Raw genomic sequence first — 11711 nt, forward strand, 5'->3', positions numbered from 1 at the left:
TCTTGCATTTTTCGAAAAGTTCATGCATTCATAGTGTTCTTCATGATCTTCAAGTTGTTCTTGGTAAGTCTTCTTGTTTGATCTTGATGATTTTTTTGTTTTGTGTCTTTTATTGTTTTTCATATGCATTTTTGAATTCTTAGTGTCTAAGCATTAAAGAATTCTAAGTTTGGTGTCTTACATGTTTTCCTTGCATTAAAAATTTTTCAAAAATATGTTCTTGGTGTTCATCATATTTTCATAGTTTTCTTGGTGTTCATCTTGACATTCATAGCATTCTTGCATGCATTCATTGTTTTAATCTAAAAATTTCATGCATTGCACCATTTTTCTTTTTTTTCTCTTGCATCATAAAAATTCAAAAATCAAAAAAATATCTTTCCCTTTTTCTCTCATCAAATTCGAAAATTTGAGTTGACTTTTTCAAAAATTTTTAAAATCAAGTTATTTCTTTTGAGTCAAATCAAATTTTCAATTTGAAAATCTTATCTTTTTCAAAAATCAAATCTTTTTTCAAAATTCTTAGTTATTTTCGAAAATACCAAAAATATTTTTCAAAAATTTTTTTCTTATTTTTATACCAAATTTTCGAAAATAACAATAACAATTAATGTTTTGATTCAAAAATTTCAAGTTTGTTACTTGCTTGTTAAGAAAGATTCAAACTTTGAGTTCTAGAATCATATCTTGTGATTCCTTACGAATCAAGTCATTAATTATGTTTTTAAAAATCAAATCTTTTTCAAAAACTAATTTCTATCATATCTTTTCAAAAATATCTTCTTTTCTTGCCTTTTTCAAAAAGTTGGTTTCAAAATATCTTTTCTAACCTCCTAACTTCTTATCTTTTCAAAATTTGTTTCAACTAACTAACTAACTTTTTGTTTGTTTCTTAACTTTTTCAAAACTACCTAACTAACTCTCTCTCTCTAATTTTCGAAAATATCTTCCCTCTTTTTCAAAAATTTTTTTTAATTAACTAATTATTTTTTATTTTTGATTTAAAAAAAATTTCGAAAAATACTAACATTTTTCAAAAACCATTTTCGAAAATCACTAACTCTTTTTCAAAAATATTTTTCGAAAATTCTCCCTCTCTCATCTCATTCTATTTATTTATTCATCCACTAACATCTCATCTCACATCTCAACCCTCCTCACAGTTGTGTTTCTTCCATTATATTACATTCTTTGTCTTCCCTTCTTCTTCTACTCACACAGAGATCCCTATACTGTGGTATAAAGGATCTCTATTATTATTATTATTTTTCTGTGCCTTCTTCTTTATCATATGAGTAGGAGCAAGGATAAGAACATTCTTGTGGAAGCAGATCCAGAACCTGAAAGGACTCTGAAAAGGAAACTAAGAGAAGCTAAAACACAACAATTCAGAGATAACCTTTCAGAAATTTTCGAACAGGAAGAGGAGATGGCAGCCGAAAATAATAATAATGTAAGGAAGATGCTTGGTGACTTCACTGCACCTAATTTCAATTTACATGGAAGAAGCATCTCCATTCCTGCCATTGGAGCAAACAACTTTGAGCTGAAACCTCAATTAGTTTCTCTGATGCAGCAGAACTGCAAGTTTCATGGACTTCCATCTGAAGATCCTTTTCAGTTCTTAACTGAATTCTTGCAGATATGTGATACTGTTAAGACTAATGGAGTAGATCCTGAAGTCTACAGGCTCATGCTTTTCCCTTTTGCTGTAAGAGATAGAGCTAGATTATGGTTGGATTCTCAACCCAAAGACAGCCTGAACTCTTGGGATAAGCTGGTCACGGCTTTCTTAGCCAAGTACTTTCCTCCTCAAAAGCTGAGCAAGCTTAGAGCTGATGTTCAAACCTTCAGACAGAAAGAAGGTGAATCCCTCTATGAAGCTTGGGAAAGATACAAACAGTTGACCAAAAAGTGTCCTTCTGACATGCTTTCAGAATGGACCATCCTGGATATATTCTATGATGGTTTATCTGAGCTATCAAAGATGTCACTGGACACTTCTGCAGGTGGATCCATTCACCTAAAGAAAACGCCTGCAGAAGCTCAAGAACTCATTGACATGGTTGCTAATAACCAGTTCATGTACACTTCTGAAAGGAATTTTGGGAGTAATGGGACGCCTATGAAGAAGGGAGTTCTTGAAGTTGATACTCTGAATGCCATATTGGCTCAGAATAAAATATTGACTCAGCAAGTCAATATGATCTCTCAGAGTCTGCATGGAATGCAAGCTGCATCCAACAGTACTCAAGAGGCATCTTCTGAAGAAGAAGCTTATGATCCTGAAAACCCTGCAATAGCAGAGGTAAATTATTTAGGTAAACCTTATGGAAACACCTATAACTCATCATGGAGAAATCATCCAAATTTCTCATGGAAGGATCAAAAGCCTCAACAAGGCTTTAATAATGGTGGAAGAAACAGGTTTAGCAATAATAAACCTTTTCCATCATCCACTCAGCAACAGACAGAGAACTCTGAACAAAATGCTTCTAATTTAGCAAATCTAGTCTCTCATCTATCTAAGGCCACTGTCAGTTTCATGAATGAAACAAGGTCTTCCATTAGAAATTTGGAAGCACAAGTGGGCCAGCTGAGTAAAAGGATCACTGAAATCCCTCCCAGTACTCTCCCAAGCAATACAGAAGAGAATCCAAAAGGAGAGTGCAAGGCCATTGACATAAGCAAAATGGCCGAACCCAAAGAGGGAGAGGAGGACGTGAATTCCAAGGAGGAAGACCTCCTGGGACGTCCAGTGATCAATAAGGAGCTTCCCCTTGAGGAACCAAAGGACTCTGAGGCTCATCTAGAGACCATAGAGATTCCATTGAACCTCCTTATGCCCTTCATGAGCTCTGATGAGTATTCCTCTTCTGAAGAAAATGAGGATGTTACTGAAGAGCAAACTGCCAAGTTTCTTGGTGCAATCATGAAGCTGAATGCCAAACTATTTGGCATTGATACTTGGGAAGTTGAACCTCCCTTGTTCATCAATGAACTAAGTGATCTGGATCAACTGACATTGCCTCAGAAGAGACAGGATCCTGGAAAGTTCATAATACCCTGTACCATAGGCACCATGATCTTTAAGGCTCTGTGTGACCTTGGTTCAGGAATAAACCTCATGCCCCTCTCTGTAATAGAGAAACTGGGAATCTATGGGGTGCAAGCTGCTAAAATCTCAATAGAGATGGCAGACAGTTCAAGAAAATAGGCTTATGGACAAATAGAGGACGTGTTAGTAAAGGTTGAGGGCCTTTACATCCCTGCTGATTTCATAGTCCTGGATACTGGAAAGGAAGAGGATGAATCCATCATCCTAGGAAGACCTTTCCTGGCCACAGCAAGAGCTGTGATTGATGTTGACAGAGGTGAAATAGTCCTTCAATGGAATGAGGACTCCCTTGTGTTTAAAACTCAAGGATCTCCCTCTGCAACCATGGAGAGGAAGCAGAAAAAGCTTCTCTCAAAGCAGAGTCAACCAGAGCCCCCACAGTCAAACTCTAAGTTTGGTGTTGGGAGGCCACAACCAAACTCTAAGTTTGGTGTTGAACTCCCATATCCAAACTCTAAGTTTGGTGTTGGAGAGTCTCAACAAAGCTCTGCACATCTGTGAGGCTCCATGAGAGCCCACTGTCAAGCTATTGACATTAAAGAAGCGCTTGTTGGGAGGCAACCCAATGTTTATTTATCTAACTATATTTTTCTTAGTTATATGTCTTTATAGGTTCATGATCATGTGGAGTCACAAAATAAACAAAAAAATCAAAAACGGAATCAAAAACAGCAGAAGAAAAATCACACCCTGGAGAAGCATCTGTCTGGCGTTCAAACGCCAGAACAGAGCATGGTTCTGGCGCTGAACGCCCAGAATGGGCAGCATCCTGGCGCTGAACGCCCAGAACAAGCATGGTTCGGGCGTTCAACGCCAGAAATGGCAGCAAATGGGCGTTGAACGCCCAAAATGGGCACCAACCTGGCGCTGAACGCCCAGAGTTGTGTGCAAGGGCATTTTACATGCCTAAATTGGTGCAGAGATGTAAATGCCTTGACACCTCAGGATCTGTGGACCCCACAGGATCCCCACCTACCTCATCATCTCTCTTTCCATTCATGATCATCCCTTCTGTTTTCCATTTACCACTCACATCCATACACCCACTACCTTCAAAATTCAACATCTCTCTCCCACCCAATCCCACCCATATGGCCGAATACACACTCCCATCCATCTCCTCCATATCTTCTTCTTATTCTTCTATTCTTTCTTTTTTTGCTCGAGGGCGAGCAACATTCTAAGTTTGGTGTGGTAAAAGCATAGCTTTTTTGTTTTTTCCATAAACATTGATGGCACCTAAGGCCAAAGAAACCTCTAGAAAGAGGAAAGGAAAGACAAAAGCTTCTATCAAGGGTCTATAGCTCAGTGGTAGAACATTTGACTGCAAATCAAGAGATCCCTGAGATACCTCAGGGGATACATTTTCTTCCACACAATTATTGGAAGCAACTAAGGGTGGAACATCAAGAGCACTCCATCATCCTTCATGAAATCAGAGAAGATCTAAAAGCAATGAAGGAGGAGAAACAAAGACAAGGAAGAGAGCTAGAAGAGCTCAAGGACATCATTGGTTCCTCAAGAAGGAAACGCCACCATCACTAAGGTGGATTCATTCCTTGTTCTTATTTCTTCTGTTTTCGTTTTTTATGTTATGTGCTTATCTGTGTTTGTGTCTTCATTACATGATCATTAGTAGTTAGTAACTTTGTCTTAAAGTTATGAATGTCCTATGAATCCATCACCTCTCTTAAATGAAAAATGTTTTAATTCAAAAGAACAAGAAGTACATGAGTTTCAAATTTATCCTTGAACTTAGCTTAATTATATTGATGTGGTGACAATGCTTCTTGTTTTCTGAATGTATGCTTGAACAGTGCATATGTCTTTTGAAGTTGTTGTTTAAGAATGTTAAATATGTTGGCTCTTGAAAGAATGATGACTAGGAGACATGTTATTTGATAATCTGAAAAATCATAAAAATGATTCTTGAAGCAAGAAAAAGCAGCAAAGAACAAAGCTTGCAGAAAAAAAAATAGGCGAAAAAAAAATAGAAAGAAAAAGAAAAAGCAAGCAGAAAAAGCCAATAATCCTTAAAACCAAAAGGCAAGGGCAATAAAAAGGATCCCAAGGCTTTGAGCATCAGTGGATAGGAGGGCCTAAAGGAATAAAATCCTGGTCTAAGCGGCTAAACCAAGCTGTCCCTAACCATGTGCTTGTGGCGTGTAGGTGTCAAGTGAAAACTTGAGACTGAGCGGTTAAAGTCAAGGTCCAAAGCAAAAAAAAAGAGTGTGCTTAAGAACCCTGGACACCTCTAATTGGGGACTTTAGCAAAGCTGAGTCACAATCTGAAAAGGTTCACCCAATTATGTGTCTGTGGCATTTATGTATCCGGTGGTAATACTGGAAAACAAAGTGCTTAGGGCCACGGCCAAGACTCATAAAGAAGCTGTGTTCAAGAATCATCATACTGAACTAGGAGAATCAATAACACTATCTGAACTCTGAGTTCCTATAGATGCCAATCATTCTGAACCTCAATGGATAAAGTGAGATGCCAAAACTATTCAAGAGGCAAAAAGCTATAAGTCCCGCTCATATGATTGCAGCTATGTTTCATTGATAGTTTGGAATTTATAGTATATTCTCTTCTTTTTATCTTATTTTATTTTCAGTTGCTTAGGGACAAGCAACAATTTAAGTTTGGTGTTGTGATGAGTGGATAATTTATACGCTTTTTGACATTGTTTTTAGTATGTTTTTAGTAGGATCTAGTTACTTTTAGGGATGTTTTCATTAGTTTTTATGTTAAATTCACATTTCTGGACTTTACTATGAGTTTGTGTGTTTTTCTGTGATTTCAGGTATTTTCTGGCTGAAATTGAGGGACTTGAGCAGAAATCAGATAAATAGGTTGAAGAAGGACTACTGATGCCGTTGGATTCTGACCTCCCTGCACTCAAAGTAGATTTTCTGGAGCTACAGAACTCGACATGGCGCGCTTCCAATTGCGTTGGAAAGTAGACATCCAGGGCTTTCCAGCAATATATAATAGTCCCTACTTTGGCCAAGAATAGACGACGTAAACTGGCGTTCAACGCCAGCTTTCTGCCCAAATCTGGCGTCCAGCGCCAGAAAAGGAGCCAAAACCAGAGTTGAACGCCCAAACTGGCACAAAAGCTGGCGTTCAACTCCAGAAAGGACCTCTACACGTGCAACACTCAAGCCCAGCCCAAGCACACACCAAGTGGGCCCCGGAAGTGGATTTATGCATCAATTACTTACTTCTGTAAACCCTAGTAGCTAGTTTATTATAAATAGGACCTTTTACTATTGTATTAGACAATCTTGGAATGCATTGTTCTTAGACCATGGGGGCTGGCCACACGGCCATGCCTGGACCTTCACTTATGTATTTTCAACGGTAGAGTTTCTACACTCCATAGATTAAGGTGTGGAGCTCTGCTGTTCCTCAAAGATTAATGCAAGTACTACTGTTTTCTATTCTAATCATCTTATTTCGCTTCTAAGATATCCATTCGCACCCAAGAACGTGATGAAGGTGATGATTATGTGTGACGCTCATCACCATTCTCCCCTATGAACACGTGCCTGACAAACACTTCCGTTCTACATGAATTAAGCTAGAATGAATATCTCTTAGATCTCTTAACCGGAATCTTCGTGGCGTAAGCTAGAATGATGGCGGCATTCAAGAGAATCTGGAAGGTCTAAACCTTGTCTGTGGTATTCTGAGTAGGATTCAATGATTGAATGACTGTGACGAGCTTCAAACTCGCAAGTGCTGGGCGTTAGTGACAGACGCAAAAGGAGGGTGAATCCTATTCCAGCATGATCGAGAACCGACAGATGATTAGCCGTGCTGTGACAGAGCATGTGAGCATATTTTTCACTGAGAGGAGGGGATGTAGCCACTGACAACGGTGATGCCCTTGCATAAAGCCAGCCATGGAAAGGAGTAAGATCGATTGGATGAAGATAGCAGGAAAGCAGAGGTTTAGAGGAATGAGAAGCATCTCTATTCGCTTATCTGAAATTCTCACCAGTGATTTACATAAGTATTTCTATCCCTATTTTATTAATTAATTTTGAAAACCTCATTACTATTTTATATCTGCCTGACTGAGATTTACAAGGTGACCATAGCTTGCTTCATACCAACAATCTCCGTGGGATTCGACCCTTACTCACGTAAGGTATTACTTGGACGATCCAGTGCACTTGCTGGTTAGTTGTATCGAAGTTGTGAACCATGGTATTGGCACCATGTTCTTGGCGCCATTGCCAGGGAAAGAAGGAGCCATGAATTTTACATGATTAAAGTGTAATCACGATTACGCGTACCAAGTTGCTCACGTTGCCAGGGATTGTTCGAGCCTGGACATCACAATTTCGTGCACCATGGGCTCTCATGGAGCCTCACAGATACTCAGAGCATGATGATGGCCTCCCAACAGCAAACTTAGAGGTTGGTTGTGGCCTCCCAACACCAAACTTAGAGTTTGAATGTGGGGATTTTGTTTGACTCTGCATTGAGAGAAGCTTTTGATGCTTCTTCTCCATGATTACAGAGGGAGATCCTTGAGCTTTAAACACAAGGGAGTCCTCATTCACTTGAAAGACCAATTCTCCTCTGTCAACATCAATCACAGCTTTTGCTGTGGCTAGGAAGGGTCTGCCAAGGATGATGGATTCATCTATACACTTCCTAGTCTCTAAAATTATGAAATCAGCAGGGATGTAATGGTCTTCAACCTTTACCAAGACATCCTCTACAAGTCCATAAGCTTGTTTCCTTGAATTGTCTGCCATCTCTAATGAGATTCTTGCAGCTTGCACCTCAAAAATTCTTAGTTTCTCTATTACAGAGAGAGGCATGAGGTTTATGCTTGACCCTAGGTCACACAGAGCCTTTTCAAAGGTTATGGTGTCTATGGTACAAGGTATTGAGAACTTTCCAGGATCTTGTCTCTTTTGGGATAATCTCTGCCTAGTCAAGTCATCCAGTTCTTTGGTGAGCAAAGGGGGTTCCTCCTCCCAAGTCTCATTACCAAATAACTTGGCATTTAGTTTCATGATTGCTCCAAGGTACTTAGCAACTTGCTCTTCAGTAACATCTTTATCCTCTTCAGAGGAAGAATACTCATTAGAGCTCATGAATGGCAGAAGTAAATTCAATGGAATCTCTATGGTCTCAGTGTGAGCCTCAGATTCCCATGGTTCCTCATGAGGGAACTCTTTGGAGGCCAGTGGACGTCTAGTGAGATCTTCCTTAGTGGAGATCACTGCCTCTTCCTCCTCTCTAGGTTCGGCCGTGTGGGTTATGATGATGGCCTTGCACTCTCCTTTTGGATTCTCTTCTGTATTGCTTGGAAGAGCACTAGGAGGGAGTTCAGTAACTTTCTTGCTCAGCTGACCTACTTATGCCTCCAAATTTCTAATGGAGGACCTTGTTTCAATCATCAAACTTTGAGTGGTTTTAATTAGAACAGAGACTACAGTTGCTAATTCAGAGTGGCTCTGCTTAGAATTCTCTGTCTGTTGCTGAGAAGATGATGGAAAAGGTTTGCCATTGCTAAACCTATTTCTTCCACCATTATTGTTGTTGAAGCCTTGTTGAGGCCTCTGTTGATCCTTCCATGAGAAGTTTGGATGATTCCTCCATGAAGGATTATAGGTGTTTCTATAGGGTTCTCCCATGTAATTCACCTCTTCCATTGCTGGGTTCTCAGGATCATAAGCTTCTTCTTTAGATGAAGCTTCTTTGGTACTGCCTGTTGCTGCTTGCATTCCAGACAGACTCTGAGAAATTATATTGACTTGTTGAGTCAATATTTTGTTCTGAGCCAGTATGGCATTTAGAGTATCAATCTCAAGAACTCCTTTCTTCTGATTTGTCCCATTATTCACAGGATTCCTTTGAGAGGTGTACATGAATTGGTTATTTGCAACCATTTCAATGAGTTCCTGAGCTTCTGCAGGCGTCTTTTTCAGATGAAGAGATCCTCCAGTAGAGCTGTCCAATGACATTTTGGATAGTTCAGACAGACCATCATAGAAGATACATATGATGCTCCATTCTGAAAGCATGTCAGAAGGACACCTTCTGATCAATTGTTTGTATCTTTCCCAAGCTTCATAGAGGGATTCACCTTCCTTTTGTCTAAAGGTTTGGACCTCCACCTCTAAGCCTGCTCAATTTTTGAGGTGGAAAGAACTTTGTCAAGAAGGCATTGACTAGCTTTTCCCAAGAGTTCAAGCTTTCTTTTGGTTGTGAATCCAACCATGTTCTAGCTCTGTCTCTTAGAGCAAAAGGAAAGAGCATAAGCTTGTAGACCTTGGGATCAACCCCATTGGTCTTGACAGTGTCACAGATTTGTAGGAATTCAGCTAAGAACTGATGAGGATCTTCCATTGGAAGTCCATAAAACTTGTAATTCTGTTGCATCAGAGAAACTAATTGAGGCTTAAACTCAAAGTTGTTTGCTCTAATGGCAGGGATTGAGATGCTGCTCCCATAGAAGTCGGGAGTAGGTGCAGTAAAGTCACCAAACACCTTCCTTGCATTGTTGGCATTGTTGTTGTTTTCGGCTGCCATGGCTTCTTCTTGTTTGAAAAACTCTGTTAGGTCCTCTACAGAGAGTTGTACTTTAGCTTCTCTTAGCTTTCTCTTCAAGGTCCTTTCAGGTTCAGGATCAGCTTCAACAAGAATGCCCTTGTCCTTGCTCCTGCTCATATGAAAAGAGAGAAGAAGAAAATATAGAATCCTCTATGTCACAGTATAGAGATTCCTTGAGGTGTCAGAGGAAAAGAAGAATAGAAGGAGGAGGTAGAGAAGAGAGAATTCGAACTTATCAAGGGAGATAGAGTTCGAATTGCTTATTGAGGAGGAGTGTTAATCCTTAAATAGAAGGGTGTGAGAATAGGGGAAGAATTTTCAAAATAAATTAAAAAGATTTTGAAATAATTAAAAGAAATTTGAAGATTTGATTGATGATTTTCGAAAACTAAGATTGGGAAAGAAATAAAGTGATTTTTGAAAAAGATTTTTAAATTAGAAATTAAAAAGATATGATTGAAAATTAATTTTGAAAAAGATGTGATTGAAAAGATATGATTGAGAGGATATGATTGATAATCAAATGAAAAAAGGAAAGTTTTAAAATTAAAGTTGATTACTTGACTAACAAGAAATTAGAAGATATGATTCTAAAATTAAAATTTGATCCTTTCTTAATAGGCAAGTAACAACTTGAAAATTTTTGAATTAAATTACTAACTATAGCAAGAATTTTCGAAAATAATAATAAATAAAAAAAAAGGAAAGAATTTGATTTTGAAAGGATATGATTGAAAAGATATGATTTGAAAAAGATTTGATTTTGAAAAATTATGAAAATTTGAAAAAGATTTGAATTAAAAACAAAATCTTCCCTCTAGTGTCCTTCTGGCGTTAACTGACCAGAATGGCATCCATTCTGGCGTTTAACGCCCAAAATGCTACCTTTTTGGGTGTCAATGCCCAGCCAGGTACCCTGGCTGGCGTTTAAATGCCAGTTTTCCTTCTTCACTGGGCATTTTGAACGTCCAGCTTTTTCTATGTAATTCCTCTGCTGAATGTTCTAAATCTTCAATTCTCTGTGTTATTGACTTGAAAAGACACAATTTTGAATTTTTTTTAATTTTTAATGATGAGAAACAATAAAAAATGCAACTAAGATCAAATAAACAATGCATGCAAGACACCAAACTTAGAAGTTTGTATACTAAGGACTATAACAATTTGAAAATGCATATAAGAAACAACAAAAGACACAAAATAAGAGAAATTAAAGATCAGAGCACTGAAATCATCAAGAACAACTTGAAGATCAATGAAGAACATAATGCATATATTCGAAAAATGCAAGAATAAAGACATGCAATTGACACCAAACTTAAAAATTGACACTAGACTCAAACAAGAAACATAAAATATTTTTTATTTTTATGGTTTTGTAAATTTTTTTGTGATTTTTCGAAAATTAAGTGGAAAAGAAAATAAAGGGATTCAAAATTTTTAATAAGAATTCCAGGAATCATTGCAATGCTAGTCTAAGACTCCGGTCCAGGAATTAGACATGGCTTACTAGCTAGCCAAGCTTTAGCATATCATTGCTCACAACAACAAAATTGATAGAAATCAACAAGCTCTTGTGATGATAACTTGAAACCTCGGTCCAATAAGATTAGACATGGCTTCACAGCCAGCCAGACTTCAACAGATCATCATGAAACTCTAGAATTCATTCTTAAAAACTTTGAAGAACAAAATAGAAATTTTTTTTGTATTTTAAAAATTTTTTTCGAAAATAAAAAGTAAAATTACCTAATCTAAGCAACAAGATGAACCGTCAGTTGTCCAAACTCAAACAATCCCCGGAAACAGCGCCAAAAACTTGGTGCATGAAATTGTGATCATCAACAATGGTGCCAAAGACTTGGAGCTCTCAAACGTGAATCACACTTTGTCACAATTCCGCACAACTAACCAGCAAGTGCATTAGGTCGTCCAAGTAATACCTTACGTGAGTAAGGGTCGATCCCACAGAGACTGTCGGCTTGAAGCAAGCTATGGTCACCTTGTAAATCT

At 38.1% G+C, this 11711-nt stretch overlaps 1 non-coding gene across 1 annotated transcript; it reads right to left on the reverse strand.

The window, feature by feature from the left end:
* Positions 1-1825: 1825 nt before the first annotated feature.
* On the reverse strand, positions 1826-1933 carry LOC112752510 (small nucleolar RNA R71). Its single transcript, XR_003176944.1, has one exon. It is a non-coding gene; the product is annotated as a small nucleolar RNA R71 (small nucleolar RNA).
* Between the last annotated feature and the right edge of the window lie 9778 nt (positions 1934-11711).

Source organism: Arachis hypogaea, chromosome 15 (assembly GCF_003086295.3).
Source record: "Arachis hypogaea cultivar Tifrunner chromosome 15, arahy.Tifrunner.gnm2.J5K5, whole genome shotgun sequence".
NCBI classification, from domain to species: domain Eukaryota; kingdom Viridiplantae; phylum Streptophyta; class Magnoliopsida; order Fabales; family Fabaceae; genus Arachis; species Arachis hypogaea.